We start from the raw sequence: 24,095 nt of genomic DNA, 5'->3' as shown, positions 1-24,095 counted from the left end.
CGGGGGATAAAGGAGGGAATATGGGATGCATGCTGGAAACAGGGTGGAGGGAGGATGACATTGGTGGTGGGAATACCCCTGATTCAATGTCACTGTGTACCTAAAAATTACTGTGAAAGATTTGTAATCCACTTTGGTCAAAATAAAAATTAAAAAAAAGAGAAAAAGAAAAAAATTAAATTTCTGGAGCTGGAGTGATAGCATGGAGGTAGGGCATTTGCCTTGCATGCAGAAAGATGGTATTTTGAATCCTGGCATCCATATGGTCCCCCAAGCCTGCCAGGAGCTATTTCTGAGTGTAGAGCCAGAAGTAACCCCTGAGTGATGCCAGGTATGACCCAAAAAACAAAAAAATATATTAAATGTCTGTGAGCCTGGAGCTATAATCTAGATGTTGAGATCCTTGCTATGAATGCAGAAACCCCATTCTCAATTTCTATCATTGCATGCGGGCCCCTGCGTACTACCAGTAGAAAACCCTGAGCACAGAGCAAAAGTTAATCTTGAGCACACTGGACGTGATCCAGAAATCATTTTTTACTTTTATGAATTTCTTTATATTGTTCTTTAGGGCCTATGATGTATTTTATCTCTTGTTTAATTATAATTTACCTTTATTTGCCTGCTGAGGAATGAACATTTTAATAAAATTTTGGTGTTTATACCAGACTTTGGTTTGTTATTTTTCTAAATATTTCCTATTGTGTTTTGACTTTCTCCTTGATTTAAAAGTTGCAAGAAAAAACTTTAAATTACAAGGCAATTTGAATTTATTGTTTATTTAGCTATTTTCTAGACAAGCTAAATCTTAGCACTTTCAAATAAAATTATGCACATTAACTCTAACTCTCTTTTCTTTTTCTCTTTCTCCTCCCCCCCCCCCCATCTATTCCAAGCAACAGAAAAGCCATTTCTTCCTCTAATGAATTTTGGGTACCAATCCAGTTAGCATCTTTTACCCTACTTGGTTAAAATAGGTAAGTGTGCACTGGGTGTTTTTATTTTGTTTTTGTTTTTTTTTGTTTGTTTGTTTGTTTGTTTTTTGGGCCACACCCGTTTGACGCTCAGGGGTTACTCCTGGCTATATGCTCAGAAATCGCCCCTGGCTTGGGGGGACCATATGGGACGCCGGGGGATCGAACCGCGGTCCGTTCCTTGGCTAGCACTTGTAAGGCAGACACCTTACCTCTAGCGCCACCTTCCCGGCCCCGCACTGGGTGTTTTTAACTGGGAGAATGAAATGGTTTCAATATTTGCCTATGTCTTCTCTCTCTACTGTATTTTTCTCATCCCTTTCGCTTCCTCTCAATTTATGGTGCTTACCTTTCAGTTATTGTTTCTTTCAAAACAGAAATTTAAGTAAAAGAAATACTTTCAAAATCACTCCAGTATCTTTATTGTTTGAATAACCATGAACTTTAATTTTTGCTGCTGACTTAGTTATAAGAAAGAAAAATTTGAATGCTATCTGTTTTCCTGGTGATAATAATATGTTCTATCCATCCCAATAAAACATGTGGCAGAATTTATGTTGAGTGAACATCTGTTGAAGGAAAATATGCACCTTTTAACTAGAATTTTCTTTCCATTTTTAGTATATTCAAACATCCTGATACCCTGCTCATTCCCAAATATTTTTATTGGCTTAGAGCCCATCTATGGAATATTCCCAGGGTGGGTGCTTTGAACTTTTCAAAATAACATGTATCTTGAAAAGTTCAGACATCCTGAATTTATGATTTTATTTACGTATTTTTAGATTCTTCGACTCATATGACAGAGCCCACCTTTCTAACTCTGATTCCTTTATACTTTGCTGCTTTTTCAATGAGAAGAATAATGAAAGGATAAATGTGTTCTATGACTAGGAACAAGCATTTCATTCTATATGCTGATTCCCCATGTTTGGATATGTGGATTACAAATCTATTATCATGTGACCAGGCATGGGATTTGTTTTCAAAAGCTCTAAGCAATTAGCCTGATCTTTTAGGAGTTTAGACCCTTATTGGTGATCAGATATTAAGACAATAATTTTTCCATTATTTTCCTTGGTATTTTGGATAGAAACAGCCCAAGAACAGTGCTCCCATTAGTTAGAAGAAAGTCTACTTCAAGGCACAATCTGAGAAAACCTTAGTCTATTATTTTGTTGTTGTTGTTTTTAAAATCATAGGTAGTTTAGTTAGTCTAACTTTTCTTATAAAAATATAATGAGGCCTTTGGGAGGTTTCTGGGTATGATTCATACTGACCTGAATTGTCCTTATGATGTATTCCCCTCAAGAGAGAGATCAGGGTGACCTTTCTGTAGATTTGTACTGCTACACTGAGTTCCTGTGTTAGTCAGGAGTCCCCAGAGAAATAGTAGCACTTGAATGTGTGTATATTTGTATGTGTGTGTAAATATTTACTAGAATGGATTGATTCATACAAAGATGGAGGTTGGAAAGTTCAAATCTGCAATAGGGGTCAAAAACAGGACCCTCCAGGGGAGATAATGCTGTATAATTATTCTTTGTTTTGTGTCCAAGCAGGCCTTTAATGAGTTGGAGGAAACCCACCTTCAGTATGAAGAATCTGCTTTAACCACAGTAAATTGGTTAAATTTTAATCTCATTGCAACAACTCCCTTCACTGCAACACAGAGTATATTGGATCAAATATTGGGCCAATTTATAGCCCCAGTAAATTTGACATGTAAAATTAATGCCAATAGTGATAATTTTCTTCATAAGAGTTACATATCAAAGGCACAGCAAGTGTTAGGTAAATTAATAATTTTGCAAAGGATGTTCTTTTTAAAGTGTTACGGAATTACTGAGAATAAGGAATGCCCAAACTGTGTCAAAAGGAAACTGAGATGACTTTTACCAGCAACAAAAATTATTTTATTTATAGTTTTGTTGTAGATATCTACCATCCAAATAAAAACTGAATTGAGAATCAAATTCATTTGCCAAATTTATTCTTAAAAGTGTTTTAAACTGAATTATTTCAATAATTTTTGTTAGACCAGTTATTATAAAAAGATTCTTCATAATTAGTCAAACTTTCTATTTCATATTGTTAATATATTTTAATTGGTATTTCACTAAAGTAAATTTAATACCCATATCAACTAATCAACCAACTAACAAACAAAAGTTCTTTCATCCATTTTTAAAGTAGATTATTGTTATTGAGGTAGAAAAGGTCTGTAAAAATACTTTAGTGATATATTTTTCTACTTTTCCATGTAACACAGGTACTTAAGATAATAGCATAGGACTATAATTTGTTCTCTGTAATTCTGTCTATAAAATCTGTCTTTTATGTAAATAATGATGACTATATCTTAGTCTTTCACTGCAATGTTAGAGACCAAAGCTCTTAGCTGTCTGTGTCTTATTATAGAATATCAGTAGCCTGGTAAAGATGGAACTCAAAACTTTTAAATAAATGTCTCAAAAGTAGTCCTGGTTGCAGCAAGTTATTTTTGAGAAATATGTTTCAACACAAAAAACATCTTATCAAAGGAGACTTTATGAATAATTCTTTGTATATTTTTCCTTCCCCTAAAAGAATTCCTGTCCTTTAGATTATAGGATCATTGTAGTCCCTAAGGCAATTCTCTGATCTATCAATGTCTGCCCTTGCAAGCCTCTAGCACACAAATCAACTTGCATGTCATTAATGGAACTTTCTTAACATCTCATCTTCCTTTTCAGTGTTCTGTTTTGTTTTCAAATCTCTGCTCCATTGGGCCGGGCGGTGGCGCTGGAGGTAAGGTGCCTGCCTTGCCTGCGCTAGCCTAGGACGGACCGCGGTTCGATCCCCCGGCGTCCCATATGGTCCCCCAAGAAGCCAGGAGCAACTTCTGAGCGCATAGCCAGGAGTAACTCCTGAGCGTCACCGGGTGTGGCCCAAAAACCAAAAAAAAAAAAAAAAAAAAAAAACAAAAAAAAAAACAAATCAAATCTCTGCTCCGTCATTTGGGGGCTAATGAAGGAGATATTTGGTCTTTCTGAGAATTTATTGTTGTTGTTTTGTTTTTTGGGCCACACCTGTTGACTCTCAGGCCACACCTGTTGACTTAGGGGACCATATGGAACGCCAGGGGATCTAACCACGGTTGGTCCTAGGCTTAGCGCTGGCAAGGCAGATGCCTTACGGCTTCATGCCACCACGCCGGCCCTTTCTGAGAATTTTTTTTACTTGTATTTAATCACTACCTCTGAGAAACAAGACATCGTTAAAGAACTTTTTTTTATTAATTAATTAATTTGGTTTTGGGGACCACACCCGGTGACACTCAGGCATCACTTCTGGCTATGTGCTCAGAAATCGCTCCTGGTTGGGGGATCATATGGGACGCTAGGGAATCGAAGCAGGTTTGTCCTGGGTCAGCCACTGCAAGGCAAACGCCCTACTGCTGCACTATTGCTCCGGCCCCTAAATAACTTTTTTTTAAAGTTCATGTTTGTCATCCATTTCTTCATGAAACACAAATCCACTCACGACTTCCATAAACATATGATATCATGGGAAGATACCTGCCCAATGATTTAAAATAAAAAAGAAAATAGATGATATAACTGTCCTTTTATGAAGCCACAGTGAAGGGAAAGATGAGGCCTCAGAGGTCAGCCAGAGTTACACTCAAACGTTGACTGACATTGCTTGCTGAAATACATCCCCATTGACTGCTTTGTGTGTGTTTGTGTGTGTGTGTGTCCTCTAAGCAGAGTTATGATAGGTCAGGAATTCAGGAATTCAATACTCTTTACATTTAAATATTTAAATTAAATTAAGTCAATTTAAATATTGAGCTCCAGAAAGCAGTCTATTGATTAAGACCAATGTTAATATGCCCAACCTCCAGTTTACATCCAATAAAGAATATCAAGACAGCTATATCTATGTATTTCTATATTGTCTTTATCTATATAATCTATAGCTCTCTATAGCTATATCATTTATATCAAATATACATCTATATAATCTATATCTAATCTGCTCTGCAGAACTCTAACTATAATGGTGTAAGATAAACAAAGAGATGTCAGATATTCTTTGAGATAATTAATATGGGAGCTGGAACAATATTTAGTTTCCTGATGTTTTAATTCCTTTACTGTAGAGGCCTATACCATTTCCATTAGTTACATAGTTTGTTTTCAACAAACTTCAGTACTTGGTGGCTTGACATAAAGGCTGACTTACTGTCATGAAAAGTCTGATCAAGTGGGGATGCTGGTACTTCATTTGTCAACTTCTAGCTACCCAGGTACATGTTGAAAATAAGACAGGGAGATTCAGATTATTCTTATTTCTATCATTCACTTCCCAAGTTTTCTTGGCAGTCCCAGATATGCTATGTGGTGGTCCTAGTTAAAGATTGGAGGAGCTGACAGGTAAGAACTCTATTTCTTTTATTGTCTGAACTGTAGGATAATGTTCTTTCTTTGAATGGGTGTAGGAAAGCATAATTATCCAAAGATGACGTATTAATACCTGTACTCTGCAAGGTACATAGCATTAGAGAATCTTAATACCAATAAAACCATACCAATAACTTACAAATTCTTAGTGTTATGTGCACAAAAACTCATTTTATGTTGATCTACTGCTCATAGGGAAGCTTAACTCTATTTCTCCTCTTGTATAGGTAGGAGACATTGGCAAAGAGATGGTAAATACTTTCACTAGGCATGTGACCCTAGAAAATAGCTATGTGCTTTTGCTGTTTGTGTTTGAAAATGAGTAATATAGGGCTAGTGTGACAGTACAGTGGGTAGGGCATTTGTGTTGCATATAGCCTACCTGGATTCAATACCAAAAAACTCTTATGGTCCCTAGAGCCTTCCAGGAGTGATCCCTGAGTACAGGGCCAGTGTAAGTCCTGAGCATCACCAATTCTTTTTTTTTCATTATCTTTATTTAAATACCTTGATTACAAACATGATTGTGGTTGGGTTTCAATCATGTAAAGAACACGCCCCCTTCACCAGTGCAACATTTCCATCACCAATGTCCCAAATCTCCCTCCTCCCCACCCCACCCCTGCCTGTACTATCTACAGGCTTTCTACTTCCCTCATTCATTCACATTGTTATGATAGTTCTCAACGTAGGTATTTCTCTAACTGCACTCATCACAAGTTGTGGTGAGCTTCGTGTCATGAGCTGGAACTTTCAGCCCTCCTCTCTTTTGTGTCTGAAAATTATTGCAAGAATGTCTTTTATTTTTCTTAAAACCCATAGATGAGTGAGAATATTCTGCATCTATCTCTCTCTGCTTTATTTTACTCAGCATAATAGATTCCATGTACATCCATGTACAGGAATATTTCATGACTTCATCTCTCCTGATGGCTGCATAATATTTCATTGTGTATATGTACCACAGTTTCTTTAGCCATTCATCTGTTGAAGGACATCTTGGTTGTTTCCAGAGTCTGGCTATTGTAAATAGCACTGCAATAAATATAGGTGTGAGGAAAAAGTTTTTGTATAGTAATTTTGTGTTCCTAGGGTATATACCCAGGAGTGGTATAGCTGGATCATATGGGAGCTCAATCTCCATATTGCTTTCCATAAAAGTTGGACTAGATGGCATTCCCACCAGCAGTGGATAAGAGTTCCTTTCTCTCCACATCCCTGCCAACACTGCTTGTTCTCATTCTTTGTGAAGTGCATGAATCTCTGTGGCATGAGACTGTACCTCATAGTTGTTTTGACTTGCATCTCCCTGATGATTAGTGATGTGGAACATTTTTTCACGTGCCTTTTGGCCATTTGTATTTCTTCTTTGACAAAGTGTCTGTTCATTTCTTCCCCCTCATTTTTGATGGAATTAGATGTTTTTTTTTTCTTGTAAAGTTCTGTCAGTGCCTTGTGTATTTTGGATGTTAGCCCCTTATCTGATGGGTATTGGGTGAATACTTTTACCCACTCAGTGGGTGCCTCTTGTATCCTAGGCACTGTTTCCTTTGAGGTGCAGAAGCTTCTCAGCTTAATATATACACATTTGTATATATCTGCTTCCACTTGTTTGGAGAGTGCTGTTTCCTCCTTAAAGATGCCTTTAGTCTCAATGTCATGGAGTGTTTTACCTATGTGTTGTTCTATATACCTTATGATATCAGGTCTGATATCAAGGCCTTTAATCCATTTGGATTTTACCTTTGTACATGATGTTAGCTGGGGTTCTAAGTTTACTATTTTGCAAGTGGCTAATCAGTTGTGCCAACACCACATGTTGAAGAGGCTTTCTCAGCTCCATTTAGGATTTCTTACTCCTTTATCAAATATTAGGTGATTGTATGTCTGGGGAACATTCTCTGAGTACTCAAGCCTATTCCACTGATCTGATGGTCTGTCTTTATTCCAACACCATGCTGTTTTGATAACTATTGCTTTGTAATACAGTTTAAAGTGGGGAAAGTAATGCCTCCCATATTCCTTTTCCCAAGGATTGATTTAGCTATTGAGGGTGTTTATTGTTCCAAATGAATTTCAGAAATGTTTGATCCATTTCGTTGAAAGTCATGGGTATTTTTTAGAGGGATCGCATTAAGTTTGTACAATGCTTTGGAGGGTATTGCCAGTTTAATTATGTTAATCCTGCCAGTCCATGAGCAGGATATGTTTCCATTTCCATGTGTCCTCTCTTATTTCTTGGATTAGGGTTTTATAGTTTTCTTTGTATAGGTCCTTCACGACTTTGGTCAAGTTGACTCCAAGATATTTGAGTTTGTGTTTAATTAATATGAATGGGGTTGCTTTCTTTTTTTTTATAATATAAATGAAATTTATCGGCTACTTTATATAAAATGAAAATGAGTGGTTGTGTGAATACTTAATTTTAATGAGAGATATGGGAAGATTGTGATTTACTCTAATACAATAATCATATGATCAATCACATGGGAGCAAATGCATTTGGCATCAAGAGAGAGCATCATACTGCCTATTACTAACCTAGGAGAAGATCAAACTTGAAGATTCAAAGTATTGTTTCTGTAGAATCGGGATTGAGTTCATAAGATTAAAATGTGGAAAAATTCTAAGTGGAACCATTGTTAAGTCAAGGACTATCTGTAAATACTGTTGCATTAAGTCACTAAGCTGTGGAATGGTCTGTGATGCAGCAGTAAGAGGAATAGTTTGGCTTTCGTGCTTCGGTCATATGGTGTGTGCAGTTGGAGGTATGAGGCATAGGCAGATGCCAATACTGGTTCTTTTACTAAAGGGGAGCCTAGACCTCTTATGCAGAAACTCAGTTGTCCCAAGTGAAGAAAATGGATATTTACATCTTGATATTTTTTTCTTCTTTTTGGGCCACAGGACTCAGGCATTACTGGCTCTGTGCTCAGAAATTACTCCTGGCAGGCTCCAGGGACCATATAGGATACTAGGGATTAGACTTGTGTTGGCTGCATATCCTCTGTCTTAATTTTTTCATTTTCTTATTTGAACAAATTTATTACATATATGATTGTGTTTGGGTTTCAGTCATGTAAAGAACACCACCCATCAGCAGTGCAACATTCCCATCACCAATGTCCCAAATCTCCCTCCTCCCCACCCAACCCCCTGCCTGTACTCTAGACAGGCTTTCTGTTTCCCTCGTACATTCTCATTATTAGGAAAGTTTAAAACTTAGTTATTTTTCTAACTAAACTCATCCCTGTTTGTGGTGAGCTTTATGAGGTGAGCTGTAACTTCCAGCTCTTTCTCTTTTGTGTCTGAAAATTATTATTGCAAGAATGTCTTTCATTTTTCTTAAAACCCATAGATGAGTGAGACCATTCTGCATCTTTCTCTCTCTCTCTCTGACTTATTTCACTCAGCATAATAGATTCCATGTACATCCTTGTATAGGAAAATTTCATGACTTCATCTCTCCTGACAGCTGCATAATATTCCATTGTGTATATGTACCACGGTTTCTTTAGCCATTCGTCTGTTGAAGGGTATTTTGGTTGTTTCCAGAGTCTTGCTATGGTAAATAGTGCTGCAATGAATATAGGTGTAAGGAAGGGATTTTTGTATTGTATTTTTGTGTTCCTAGGAGTGGTATAGCTGGATCATATGGGAGCTCTATTTCCAGTTTTTGGAGGAATCTCCATATCGCTTTCCATAAAGGTTGAACTAGATGGCATTCCCACCAGCAGTGGATAAGAGTTCCTTTCTCTCTACATCCCCGCCAACACTGCTTGTTCTCATTCTTTGTGATGTGTGCCAAACTCTGGGGTGTGAGGTAGTACCACATAGTTGTTCTGATTTGCATCTCCCTGATAATTAGTGATGTGGAGCATTTTTCATGTGTCTTTTGACCATTTGTATTTGTTCTTTGTCAAAGTGTCTGTCCATTTCTTCTCCCCATTTTTTGATGGGATTAGATGTTTTTTTCTTGCACAGTTCAGTCAGTGACTTGTATATTTTGGAGATTAGCCCCTTATCTGATGGGTATTGGGTGAATAGTTTCTCCCACTCAGTGGGGAGCTCTTGTATCCTGGGCGCTATTTCTTTTGAGGTGCAGAAGCTTCTCAGTTTAATATATTCCCATCTGTTAATTTCTGCTTTCACTTGCTTGGAAAGTGCAGTTTTCTCTTTGAAGATGCCTTTAGTCTCAATGTCCTGGAGTATTTACCTACGTGTTGTTCTACATTACATATCTTTTTTTTTTTTTTTTTTGGTTTTTGGGCCACACCTGTTTGACGCTCAGGGGTTACTCCTTGTTATGCGCTCAGAAATCATCCCTGGCTTGGGGGGACCATATGGGACGCCGGGGGATTGAACCGCGGTCCATCCTATGCTAGCGCTTGCAAGGCAGACACCTTACCTCTAGCGCCACCTTCCCGGCCCCTACATTACATATCTTATGGTTTCGGGTCTGATATCGAGGTCTTTCATCCATTTGGATTTAACCTTCATACAAGATGTTAGTTGAGGGTCTAAGTTTAATTTTTTGCAAGTGGCTAGCCAGTTGTGCCAACACCACTTGTTGAAGAGGCTTTATTTGCTCCATTTAGGATTTCTTGCTCCTTTATCAAACATTAGGTGATTGTAAGTCTGGGGAACATTCTCTGAGTATTCAAGCCTATTCCACTGATCTGAGGGCCTGTCTTTATGCCAATACCATGCTGTTTTGATTACTATTGCTTTGTAGTACAGTTTAAAGTTGGGGAAAGTAATTCCTCCCATATTCTTTTTTCCAATGATTGCTTTAGCTATTCTAGGATGTTTATTGTTCCAGATGAATTTCAAAAGTGCCTAATCCACTTCTTTGAAGAATGTCATGGGTATCTTTACAAATCTGTACAATGCTTTGTGGAGTATTGCCATTTTAATTATGTTAAACCTGGCAATCCATGACAAGGTATGTGCTTCCATTTTCGAGTGTCCTCTCTTATTTCTTGGAGAAGATTTTTATACTTTTCTTTGTATAGGTCCTTCACATTTTTAGTCAAGTTGATTCCAAGATATTTGAGTTTGTGTGGCACTATGGTGAATGGGGTTGTTTTCTTAATGTCCATTTCTTCCTTATTATTATTGTTTATAGAAAGGCCTTTGATTTTTGTGTGTTAATTTTGTAGCCTGCCACCTTGCTATATGAGTCTATTTTTTCTAGAAGCTTTTTCGTAGAGACTTTTCTAAGTTTTCTAAGTAGAGTATCATGTCATCTGCAAACAGTGAGGGCTTGACTTCTTCCTTTCCTATCTGGATTCCCTTGATACTTTTTTCTGCATAATCACTATAGCAAGTATTTCCAGTGCTATGTTGAATAGGAGTGGTGAGAGAGGACAGCCTAGTATTGTGCCAGAATTTAGAGGAAAGGCTTTCAGTTTTTCTCCATTGAGGACAATATTTGCCTCTGGCTTGTGGTAGATGGCCTTAACTATATTGAGAAAGGTTCCTTCCATTCCCATCTTGCTGAGAGTTTTGATCAAGAATGGGTGTTGGACCTTATCAAATGCTTTCTCTGCATCTATTGATATGCTCATGTGGTTTTTATTTTTCTTGTTATTGATGTTGTGTATTATGTTGATAGATTTACGGATGTTAAACCAGCTTTGCATTGCTGGGATGAAACCTACTTGATCATAATGGATGATCTGCTTAATGACGCATTGAATCCTATTTGCCAGGATTTTGTTGAGGATCTTTGCATCAGCATTCATCAGCGATATTGGTCTGTAATTTTCTTTTTTCATACCATCTCTGTCTGGTTTAGGTATCAAGGTGATGTTGGCTTCATAAAAGCTATTTGGAAGTGTTCCTGTTTTTTCCATTTTATGAAAGAGTCTTGCCAGCAGTAGTTTCTCTTGAAAGGTTTGAAAGAATTCATTAGAAAATCCATCTGGGCCTGGGCTTTTGTTTTTGGACAGACATTTGATTAATGTCTTAATTTCCTCAAAAGTGATGGGGGTGCTTAGATATGCTACATTCTCTTCCTTCAACCATGGAAGAATATAAGAGTCCAAGAATTTATCTATTTCTTCCAGGTTCTCATTTTTAGTGGCGTAGAGTTTCTCAAAGTAGTTTCTGATTACCCTTTGAATCTCTACCATATCAGTAGTGATCTCTCCTTTTTTCATTCCTAATAGGAGTTATCAAGTTTCTCTTTCTTTCTTTGTTAGTTTTGCCAGTGGTCTATCAAACTTGTTTATTTTTCAAAGAACCAACTTCTGCTTTTGTTGATCTTTGGATTGTTTTTCAGGTTTCCACTTCATTGATTTCTGCTCTTAGCTTTGTTATTTCCTTCTGTCTCCCTATTTTTAGGTCCTTTTGTTGAGTACTTTCTCATTCCATGAGCTGCGTCATTAAGCTATTTAGGTATGCCCCTTCTTCTTTCCTGATGTGTGCTTGCAAAGCTATAAAATTTCTTCTCAGTACCACTTTTTCTGTGTCCCATAGGTTCTTATAGTTTGTGTCTCCATTGTCATTTGTTTCTAGGAAGGTTTTGATTTCCTCTTTGACTTTATCTCGGACCCACTGGTTATTCAGTATTAGGCTGTTTAACTTCCAGGTATTAAAGTTTTTCTTCTGTGTCCCTTTGTAGTTCACATATAATTTCAGGGCGTGTGGTCAGCGATGGTTTCCTGCAAAATTTCTATTCTCTTGATATTATGGAGGTATGTTTTATATGCTAGCATGTAGTCTATCCTGGAGAATGTTCCATGTACATTAGAGAAGAATGTGTATCCAGGCTTGTGGGGGTGGAGTGTCCTGTATATATCTACTAGGCCTCTTTCTTACATTTCTCTTTTCAGGTCTAGTATTTTCTTGTTGGGTTTCAGTCTGATTAACCTGTCAAGTGTTGACAATGCCGGGTTGAGGTCTCCCACAATTATTGTGTTGTTATTGATATTATTTTTCAGATTTGTCAACAATTTTTTAAAATATTTATATTTTATTAAATATTTTGCTGGTCCCTCATTCGGTGCATATATGTTTAGGAGAGTGGTTTCTTCCTGCTGTAAGTATCCCTTGATTAATACAAAATGTCCATCTTTGTCCCTTACAACTTTCCTAAGTATAAAGTTTGCATCATCAGATATTAGTATGGCCACTCCAGCTTTTTTATGGGTGTTGTTTGCTTGGATAATTTTCCTCCAGCCTTTTATTTTGAGTCTATGTTTGTTCTGACTATTCAGATGCATTTCTTGTAGGCAGCAGAAGGTTGGATTGAGTTTTTTGATCCATTTGGCCACTCTGTGTCTCTTAACTGGTGCATTTAGTCCATTGACATTGAGAGAAAGAATTGTCCTGGGAGTTAGTGCCATCTTTATATTGAAGTTTGATGTTTCTGTTGGTCAGTCTTGTCTTAAAGTAGGCCGTTCAGTTTTTCTTTTAAGAATGGTTTTGAGTCTGTGATGTTTCTGAGCTGTTGTTTGTCTGTGAAAACATGTATTATTCCTTCAAACCTGAAAGTGAGTTCTGATGGGTGCAGTATTTTAGGCAAAGCATTTATTTCATTGAGTTTTGTGACTATGTACCACTACTGCCTTCTGGCCTTGAGTGACAGGTCTGCAGTAAATCTCAAGGATGTTCGCTTGAATGTAATTTCTCTTTTTGATCTTGTTGCTTTCAGAATTTTGTCTCTATCTGTGGGATTCATCATTGCGACTAGGATGTGTTTTGGGTGTTTTTCTGGGGTCTCTTTTAGTTGGTATTCTTTGGGCATGCAGGATTTGATCACATGTATTTTTTAGCTCTGGTAGTTTCTCTTTAATTATGTTCTTAAATGTTGATTCTTCCTGGAGATTTTCTTCCTGGGTCTTTGGGACTCCAATGATTCTTAAGTTGTTTCTGTTGACTTATCATGGACTTCTATTTTCATCTGTTCCCATTCTTTGAGTAATTTTTCCATTGTTTGCTCATTTGCTTTAAGGCTATTTTCCAATTTCTTCTGCTGTATGGAATTGTTATTCATCTCATCTTCCATTGTACTAATTCTATCCTCAGCTGCTGTTAACCCATGGGAAAGCTCAACCATGTTTTTCTTCAATTCATCTACTGAGTTTTTCAGACCTGTTATTTGACCTGAAATTTCAGTTTGGAGTTTTCTGATTTCTATCTTCATATTCTCTTGATTCTTATTAGTGTTCTCTTCTATACTTTCTTTGAGTTCTTTGAACATCTTCCATATTGCGACTCTAAACTCCTTATCTGAGAGACTGACTAGTTGGTTGGTCATATTCAAGTCATCAGAGTTGCCATCGTCATTCTCTATGTCTGGCGCTGGCCTGCTTTGTTTCCCCATTGTCACACTTGTATTGTGGTTTTTTTCTACGTTTTGTGGTTGTATTCATTGGCTAAATGATATGCATGGCTGTGAAGCAAAGCGGAGCAGCTGCACTTCTCTGGCTCCTCCCTTTCTGGGCGTGTATACTCACCTCCAGGGAAGGCTCCAGGGAAGATGAGCCATCCCCAGATGAGCCACACACAGGGTGAAATCAGGCCAAATATGCAGCACAGCACAGAAGACAGGCAGATAGGGGTGCTGGCATCTGAGTTCCAGCAGAGTTCAGTGGCTTCCTCTTTCTAGGCTTGTAAACTCACCTCTAGGGAAGGCTGCAGCGAAGGTGAGCTCTCCGCAGATTAGCCACACACAGGATGAAATCCGGGGTTGTTTTCTTAATGTCCATTTCTTTCCTATCATTATTAGTGTATAAAAAGGCCTTTGATTTCTGTGTGTTAATTTTGTAGCCTGCCACATTGCTATATGAATCTATTTTTCTAGAAGCTTTTTTGTAGTCTTTAGGGTTTTCTCCGACCATTGTGAAATATGACTCGAGTATTTCAGGGGTCTTTGAAAATATTTTCAGTACTTGAAAATACTATTTTCTCCCTTCTAACCTGTAAAGTTTTATGTGAGAGACCAGTTGGAATTTTGTTTCCCTTGTACTTGAGGTTCATCTGTGTCATGCAGTTTTAGTGATTTTCTGTCATTTCGATGACAGTGTCCTGTTTGAGGTAATTTAGTTCTTTATGAACCTCCTGGGTCAGTGCATACACACCCTTCCTTCTCTTCTCTACTAAAGCAGTTCTCTGCTATTGACTCTTGAGTCACTCTACTCCACCATTCTTAAGGTGTCCTTTTCTTTTCTTGTTTTTTCTCTTCTCTCCTCCCTTTTTCTCCCTCCCCTCCCCTTCGTTTTTTGGGCCACACCTGGTGGCACTCAGTCTTTACTCCTGGAGTTGTGCTCAGAAATCCCTCCAGGCAGGTCAGGGGACCATATGGGATGCTGGGAATCAAACCTGGGTCTGTCCCCAGTCAGCTGCGTGCAAGGCATCACCAATTCTTGAAAAAGAAAAATGAATTGGAAGTTGAGCTACCACAGATTGGAGAGATGATCAATGGGGTTATTCTCACCAGGATTTTACATTTCTGCAATAGCATCTTATGGAAACTAGAGACTAACATCTATAATCTCTGTATGGACAGAGACTATAGAGAATTAATGAGGAACATAAAACTGTTTTTCATCATCAGCTGCCTTTTTCAAATAAGAGTATGAGTGACAGCAAACTGAAATTCAAAGGCAAATCCTTTCTGACCTAGAAGAAATCTTATTTTTATATACTTTACTTCTATGCTTTGCACCTTAAATAGCTACAATTGTTGCCAACAATGGAAAATTCATCATTGAAAAGTGCATCTTATATGGAGATTCCTCCAAAAACTGAAAATTGAGCTCTCATACGATCCAGCTATACCACTCCTAGGGATAAACCCTAGGAACACAAAAATACAATACAAAAACCCCTTCCTTACACCTATATTCATTGCAGCATTATCTACCATAGCAAGACTCTGGAAACAACCAAGATGCCCTTCATCAGATGAATGGCCAAAGAAACTGTGGTACATATACACAATGGAATATTATGCAGTCATCAGGAGAGATGAAGTCATGAAATTCTCCTGTACATGGATGTACATGGAATCTATTATGCTGAGTGAAATAAGTCAGAGAGAGAGACAGAGAGAGGAGAGAGATGCAGAATGGTCTCACTCATCTATGGGTTTTAAGAAAAATGAAAGACATTTCTCAACAATTTTCAGAGACAAAAGAGAGGAGGGCTGGACTTTACAGCCCATCTCATGAACCTTGCCACAAAGAGTGATGAGTTTAGTTAAAGAAATAACTATATTGAGAACTATCCTAACAATGAGAATATATGAGAGAAATAGAAAGCCTGTCTAGAGTACAGGTGGTGGCAGGGAGGGGAGGAGGGATATTTGGGACATTGGTGATGGGAATGTTGCACTGGTGATGGGGGGTATCATTTTCTATGATTGAAACCCAACCACAATCACGTTTGTAACAAGGTGTTTAAATAAAAAGTATTAAAAAAAAGAAAACTGCATCTTAACACTTTCACAATAATTCTTGAAGATCCTGAATTGAATATTTTAAAATATTAAAAGTCTCCTTTTCTGTCTTATTAATAACAGTCCTCTTTTATGAAGTCCCCCCCCCCTTTTTTATAACCCCTGATATTTTTATGTGTAACCTGTTTCTTTTTGTTTGCTAATTTTTTTCATGATTTAGTCTTGGTTACACAATTTTCTTTCTAAATCAAATGTTTAATTTTTTCCCCTCCAGTGAATTGCACATAATGAGATTCTGTATTATTATTGCATCTTAAAAGGGAACAAAATATAATTAAGACTACTATTTTATTTTCATAATAAAAGCCTTCTTTTCTAAGCAATAGATTTCTATCAATCTATCATTTAAACACTTTCTGAGACAATATATTTTTTTCGACATGTTTTAAGAAAGTCCATTAAGTAGGATAATAGCAAATACAGCTCTTCAGTGAAAGCACAATTTCCCTTTGCATTGGTCTCTTATAGCCTTTTCTGTGTTTCCTACATAATATAGTGTTTGACCTATAATGTTTACAGTTATCCCCCGGTATCTCAATACATCTCATTGAATGTAAACAATTGAGATTTGTTACCCTTCATTGAAATCCCCAAATAACAGTTTCATATATTCCAACTTTAAAGATGTCGTGGCAGCTGCGAATAACTTTTATAAAGAAACTTTGTGCATGCAGCAAACTATCATATTTCATCTACTCTCTGGCAAAGGGTGCTGACTTTTTTGGCCCTGATTCAATCTTCATTTTCAAAACCGCCTTCAAGTGGCATGAGAATATACATTTTGCTGGGCCAAATATTCCAAAGTGGACACTGATTTGGGACTCCTAGAATTTTCCAGCTTTCCAGCTTTTACACAGATGAGCATTGAAAATGCCAGACTTTTCCTATTCATGCCAAACAGTTGGGCTTTCGAGGCTGAAGAGTCAAGAATTTCAGTTGTCCTCTATAATGCCAGAATCAAGGCACTCACTGAAACAGTTATACCCTAACAGTAGATAAGAAAGAACAAAGCACATGGGGATGGGGGGGGGGGAGAAAGAACAAAGCATTACCCTTTCAGTCTACCTCCATGTTTTCAATTCATCTCCTTTAAGGTGGTCAGTGTTCAAAGAGAAATGGGACAGTAAGAAGTGTGGGAGGTAGGGAGGTAATGAATGGATCCATTTGCATATTTGATAAAAGATAAAGTAACTTAAATTTATTATTGGAAATATGATTTTCTTTTTCTCATTTTTCATTGTCAGTGGGTGCGGAGTAGTTGCTTAGTCAGATGGTCATCTTCTTGAATTCTAAGTGCTTAAAAATATAATCCTATAATAGATGAGGGAATAAACTCAGATTTGGGCCACAATTTCAGACTCAGAGAGTATCTCTTGGAGAAATGTCATTGAAAGAAAAGCTCATCTGAGTATCAAAATAAAAGTAGCAAAAAGTGATGAAGCAGTTTTCTTAACAGTGGAAATAGCCCATACAAATACCTAAAGGAGGAAGTAAGTTGGGGTATTTATAATTAGAGTAAGTTGGGGTGTTTATAGGAAGAGTCTACCTGACTCTTCCCACATTAGATAAAAAACATTCCCAACATTTTATTGTAGGAATTTCACATTTATTAACCTACTTTGGTCCAATTAGATTTACAGAGAATTCTTTAACACAAGGGGAACTTTGAAAGAAAGATTTTTCTCCTAATAATAGACACAGTTTCTCTTCCTTTCCCCATTCTGGTGCCTGTAATGCAGATATAAAGACAAGATGGAAGCAGTAACATTGTAAGCATTAGGATTAAAATACAACATGTTTAGGAAGGTAGAATTAAAAACAAAAAAATTATCCCAAATCCATCCTTGATTACATTGACTTTTGGATAAATTCTAGGTTTACCATGTCTCATAATTTTTTGAATATTCTAATTATCCTGGAGTGTTAAACTGTTGTTTGTTAGATATTTTATTGCTTGCAGCTAAAAACAATCCTAACCTTTTCTACTAATCAGATGAAAGAACTTGAGACAGGAGAATAAGGAAAGGACAGATGATATAGGATTTTGTTCATTTTAACATGGCAAATTAAAGTAGAATTATTATGTCCATACTGCATTTTAAGAAAAATGCTCTTATTGAAAAGTGAAGGATAGGAATATAGGAATACAGATGAATCATAGAAACAGAAATACGTTGAGGTGGACAAGGAGGAAATATGAAACAAGATTTGATTATCATTTGATTAAGCTAAAAAAAAAAGCAGAACCTGAGAAGATGGGAACAGAACAGAAAGATAGGGGGAGCACAAAGGAAAACTGAGGTCCCGGGCCTGGAGAGATAGCACAGCGGCGTTTGCCTTGCAAGCAGCCGATCCAGGACCAAAGGTGGTTGGTTCAAATCCCAGTGTCCCATATGGTCCCCCGTGCCTGCCAGGAGCTATTTCTGAGCAGACAGCCAGGAGTAACCCCTGAGCACCGCTCGTTGTGGCCCAAAAACCAAAATAAATAAATTAATTAAATTAAATTAAAAAAATAGAAAACTGAGGTCCCTTGATGAGAATAAATAGAAAATAATGTTGAGGTAAAATAGTTGTCACAACTATTAGAACCTCCATTCCTGAGATACTGGGAAATATAAATAAATTTTTTAACTGGAGGAAAGCAGGCAACAATTTTAATTTGACTGGGAGGGAAAAAACACCCAAGTATTATACATTCATATTTCTTCTTCATGGAAGAATTTCTGTGGAAACCTGCTTCTCACAATGAAGCAGGAAGCAGGGGAAGGTGAGGAGAGCATCTGTTCTCTGGAGATTTTCAGGCTTGAATCACAAATGAAAGGAAGTTTGGATAGTTTGGATAAAGTTCAGATACTTATCTTAACATTGGGGGTGGCTGCTTAAACCAAATGAATACAATATACCACAGTGCATCTCCCAAAGACTCCACTTCGGTTGTGATTGTTGGCCAAATGTTTTCACACCAAACATTCCCTATTCACTTACTAACTTTCATCCCTTCCTACACAATAAAGGAGGAATGGAATAAATACCTGAACTTTCTGCATGCATTATATTTATTAGAGATCAAAATAGTGTTCATTTGTTTTGCATATAGAACAAAACATGTCTATGTTTATCTTAGTTGTACAGTAATATTCCACTGAAATTTAAACATATCATCAAAGACATGAAAATCAAATCAAAATATTTGGGTACAGATCTGGTTTTGATTTTAAATAAAAAATAATGACTCAATTTTTACACATCTATAAAACAGTTGGTTTTTAACCTAGACTAATGAAAAGAAACCAATAATCTATAAATTGAATTATTTGTCATGTTGCATTTTACTGTGATGCAGGAAGAGAACATCCTTCGCTTCCTTTTTTTCACTGTTTTGTTAAAGCTGGTCTAGTTTTCGAAGGAATAAATAGAATATAAAGTCTCTGGAAAGAAACCTCATAGAATGTGGGATTAAATAGATAGTAGAAATTAGAATTGAGTGAATTTACTTCATTTTGGTCTGGCGAACACCTTAATCCCATTTTCAAATACCTAGATACCTGATTGCTGAAAACTCAAAATTCATATTGTATAGCTTATTTCTTTGCTCTTTTCTTCAAACTTAATGTGCATTTAGTGGAAAACAGACATTTTTTTTTTTTTTTGCTTTTAAGACTAACTCATTATCTTACCTTATACAATTAACTTTCTTTAAAAAAGCACTTTCTATTAAGAATGAAAACTGAAGTTCTTGAACTTACAAAATATTCAAGCCTCAATGGATATCTACATCTCTGAGTTCTATTGTCCTTTCTCTTGTGTTCTGTCCCACAAGACTCGGAGATACACTCAAAATGTAGGACCGGGTGCCTGTTAATTTTGAGTCTAGAACGCTTTTCCTCCTTGGTTCTCCAAAGCCTACAAAAAAGAAAATGTTTTCTGAAATAATGTAAACCATTAGAATGACAGACGATGGCATTATTCTATTCTAATTGAAGAGAAATGACGAGTTGGGGTCTAGCTGGTCCCCTAATTACTCAGAGCTCCTGTTTAAAGCAACCCCTCTTTTTTTTTTTTTTTTTTTTTGACTGTGCTTCTCTCAGTCCTTCTTTCCTTCTCATGTCCATTCTGTTTGTCTCTTTAGAATCGTGCCCTGGTCTTCATGTTTCCTCAGTTCCCAAAGGTAGCCTCCTTGGATTACTCTCTGGGGCCATACCAGGCCAAGTGGCCTCATGTTGAGGAACATCTCTAAAGAGAGGCTTCCATTGCAAAGACTCAGAAGAAAAGGAAGCATGGAAAATTCAAGCGGAACCAAGGTAAAGAAGCACAGTGCAGAAAGGATGCGGCTTAGATCCACAAAGAAAGAAAAATACGAGGAATTCTTCGAACTAATGACATTTTTATGTGATTCCTACAAAGTAGTTTTGAGAAAGTCAGGGTTTAAAGAGTGAGAGATCTTGGCAGAGTCTATAAAGGGATTTGGGTCACTACAAGTAATGAATTTGTAACCTTTTGTGTTAAGGTTTTAAACCTTCTTTGAGTGATGACAAGAAAATTGTGATTAACCCTGCACTTGGGAAAGTTTTGTGGCTACATTTGATAGAGACGTGGTTCTTTGATTTTAGGGTGCATCCATCTTGAAAGAGTAAGGATTAGGAGAATATCACAGATGTTCCTGGAGGAAAAAATCTTTAGCCTACAGCTGGAAAGGACCTGAGTCAGTTATCCCAAGATACTCAGAATTGGTCCCTGCTCTGGAGCACATGCAGATGACTTTGAATTGCAAATCCTTAAAAGCCTGGATGAAGGCTGCAGGATACTATTATATTAGTGCTATTAGTCTTTTGGGTCTTTCCCTAATCAAAGAAGAGATCATTGGTGCAGTTCTGGAGAAGCCATGGTCACCCTTTCATGCTCCACATGGGTGATATTTGTAGGAGAGGGCACATTAAAGTGTCAATTTATGTATCTTTTTATTCTCTCTCTCGACAGAGAGAAATTTTGGATTTACAATGTAAGACCTCAGTTCACTTTCAATTCTAAAAAATCTCAGCCATAGTTTACGTTATCTTCTAATTATCATAAAGTTATTACTATTATATTATATTTTCCTTTTTTCAATATAATGCTTATCAGTTTTACTTCATGCAATATAAAAGATGAAATAATGATTCTAACCAGATTTGTGTTTTATAAAAGAAAATTACTCAAACTTAGCCTAGTTTTTGCATGTTTTTTTAGAAATAATTTCATATCGTGTAGATAATCATTTTGTTGTTTATTCACATTCATATGTACCTTTTATCTCTTTTTATATATTTTAATTTGCTTAAAATTATTTATAATTTTTACCAGAATGGGAGATGCAAGAGTTAAAATCTGTATTTTTCAGGGGAAAATTTCATCTTTAATTAGTATAAAGTTAATTATGGGCTTTTCATAGATTCTCATTGTAAGTTAAAGTTCTCTACTCCTTCAGTTTCTTGATTATTTGATTATAAATGAATGCTAACTAGTATTAGTTTCTTGTTTTTTACTGAGATGATCATTTATCTCTCTTTTCTTTAATTCTGAACTTGGTATACTGCATTATTTTTCTTATATTGAGCTATAGTTGCATTCCAGAGATAAATCTCACTCACTTATGTGATTAAGTATGTGATCACTTATATATGCTGATGGCTTTGTCTATGTCATCTCAATTATTTATTTGTTTGAAATGCAATCATTTTTCTTAGATGTTCATATTTTCCTAAGTCCCTTTTTATTTCTGTGAGGTAAATAGCAATACCTCACCTTTCAGTCATGCTGTTAGTAATAGGTATCTTGATCAATGAAGTTAAACTTTTATTCATTTTAAAATAGCTAATAATTGGCTTTATTGATTTTCTCTGTTAATTTCTTATTCTTCATTTTTCTTATTCATATTCTTTTTTCTTTTTTTGTTTGCTTTTTTTGTTTTTTTTGGGCCACACCCAGCTGCATTCAGGGGTTACTCCTGTCTCTGCTGTCAGAAAGCATGCCCTCTGATAGGCTTGTTGGGACCATATTTGATGCTGGGAATTGAAACCAGGTTGGCTGCATGCAAGGCAAATGCCATACCTGCTGTGCTATGACTCAAGCCCCTGCTTATTACATTTTAGTTTTTCTTCTTACCTTGGATTTAATTTCTCATATTTACAATTTTTTCTTAGTAAGATGAACTGTTGGTTACTAACTGGAAATTTTCTGATTAATGCACAAGTCTCCAACCAACAATTTCCCTCTAATGCTAATTTTATTCCATCCTATAAGTTTTGTTATGTTACCATTTTAATTTTTTCACTCATCACAAAATATTTAATTTTTTTAAATTAATATGTTGACTATTTAGGGAAGTGGCATTTAACGTCATTAAATTCATAAATATGAATTTATTTGTGTTATTTCAAATTTCAGTTACATGGAGTCAAAAAACATCATTTGTTTAAAACCATCTGAATTTATTGAAACTGGGTTTATGGCCTCAAATACATCCTGTTCTGGAGAACATTCCACGTGATTTTGGTAAGAGAGTATAATATGGAGTTGTTCTATGGTGTCTTTTATTGATACCAAATCTTGCTTGTTGATAGTGTTTTCTAGGCTATCTAGGTAGTTCTAGATCTAGCAACTAACTAGAGCTATCTAGTTGCTTATTGACCATAAAAAGCGGGCGATTCAAGCCAATATTGTTATTTAACTCTCTTCTTCGAACTTGTATTTACTTCATTTTTTTTTCTGAACTCCTGTTGTTAAATGTCTTATTTTATTTTATTTATTTTTATTTTTTGGGTCACATCCAGAGGTGCTTAGAAATTACTCCTGGCTCTGCATTCAGAAATCACTACTGGTAGGCCAGGGGGAGTGCAGGGAACATATAGAATGCCAGGACTCAAATCACCCTCCTTTCTGGATTGGTTACGTGCAAGGCAAACACCCTACCACTGTGCTATCTCTCTGTCCCTTAATGTTTTAATTGTTGTTAAAATTTTAGATGGATTGACTCCAAAAATTGTTCTTCTGTGTCTCTGGTAATAATTTTTTTTATCTTATAGAGGATTCTAGTAAGATTTTTGACAACCTATGTTCTGGCACTCAGTTTCTTTTTCTCTCTCATTAATGACTCTTTTATTTATCAAGCAAAAATGAGAAGCTTCCAAAGAGGAAAGGAAAATAATAGTTTGTTCTTATGCTATCTAAACAGTCCATAAATGAACTGAAATAGATAAATATATATATATATCACAACAATTTATATACATACTAATATTTTTATAGTCTTAAGAAATCATTATTCTATTTAAATAATATGACTACATCTTCCAACAGTTATATATAGTGGACAAATATTTTAGATTCAGTCATGGAAATATTAGTTATATGGCAGTTTACTTAAAGTTTTTGTTTGCCCAGGGCCAGAGTGATAGCACAGAGGGTAGGATGGTTGCCTTGTACTTGTCAGTCCTGTTGATCCCCAGGATCCCATCTGGTCTCCCGAGCTTGTCAGGAGTAATTTCTGAGCACAGAGCCAGGAGTAACCCTGGAGCACCACTAGACGAAGTCCAAAAACCAAAAAAAAAAAAAATTACCCATGGCATACTGTAGTTTTAGAAATGTGAGAATATCCTTTCTAAAATCGATTACATCTTTCTCCACATACCACTAAATATTGAATTACCTTTTGGGAGGGTTAAGAGAATTTGGGGCACACCCAGTGGTTTAAGCATTTTTGCTCCCTACTGTCTCCCCAGTATCAACTTTATTGGTGGGTTGAGATGTCACACATAGCTATGTTCAGGTTTACTCTTGGCTCTCTGCACAGGGATAACTCCTGAAGATACTCAAGCAATGTTATGTGGTGTCACGGATCTAACTGTAGGTTCAAAGCTCCTGAACTCCTGTTTATCTTTGGCCTATAATAAAATAGCTTTTCTATAAAATATTTATTTCCATATTTAATAAAGTCTAACTCAATGTACCTTTACATATTTTTGAAATGATAAAATCCAAAAGAGCAATCAAGTGGATTGGTATCTTGTAAATTATTTTAATGTTCTTTCACCCACTTACTATAATTGATATAGCAAGTCAAAACAGTACTCTCAAGAGTTAAATACAATCAGTTTCAAATAAAACATAGAAAGAACTTAATCTGTGTATATAATTATTAATAACACTCCATGGCAGCAAATCTATCAT

The sequence above is a fragment of the Suncus etruscus genome, chromosome 3 (assembly GCF_024139225.1).
Source record: "Suncus etruscus isolate mSunEtr1 chromosome 3, mSunEtr1.pri.cur, whole genome shotgun sequence".
In the NCBI taxonomy this organism is placed as follows: Eukaryota; Metazoa; Chordata; class Mammalia; order Eulipotyphla; family Soricidae; genus Suncus; species Suncus etruscus.
Note: the sequence above shows the minus strand (reverse complement) of the source record.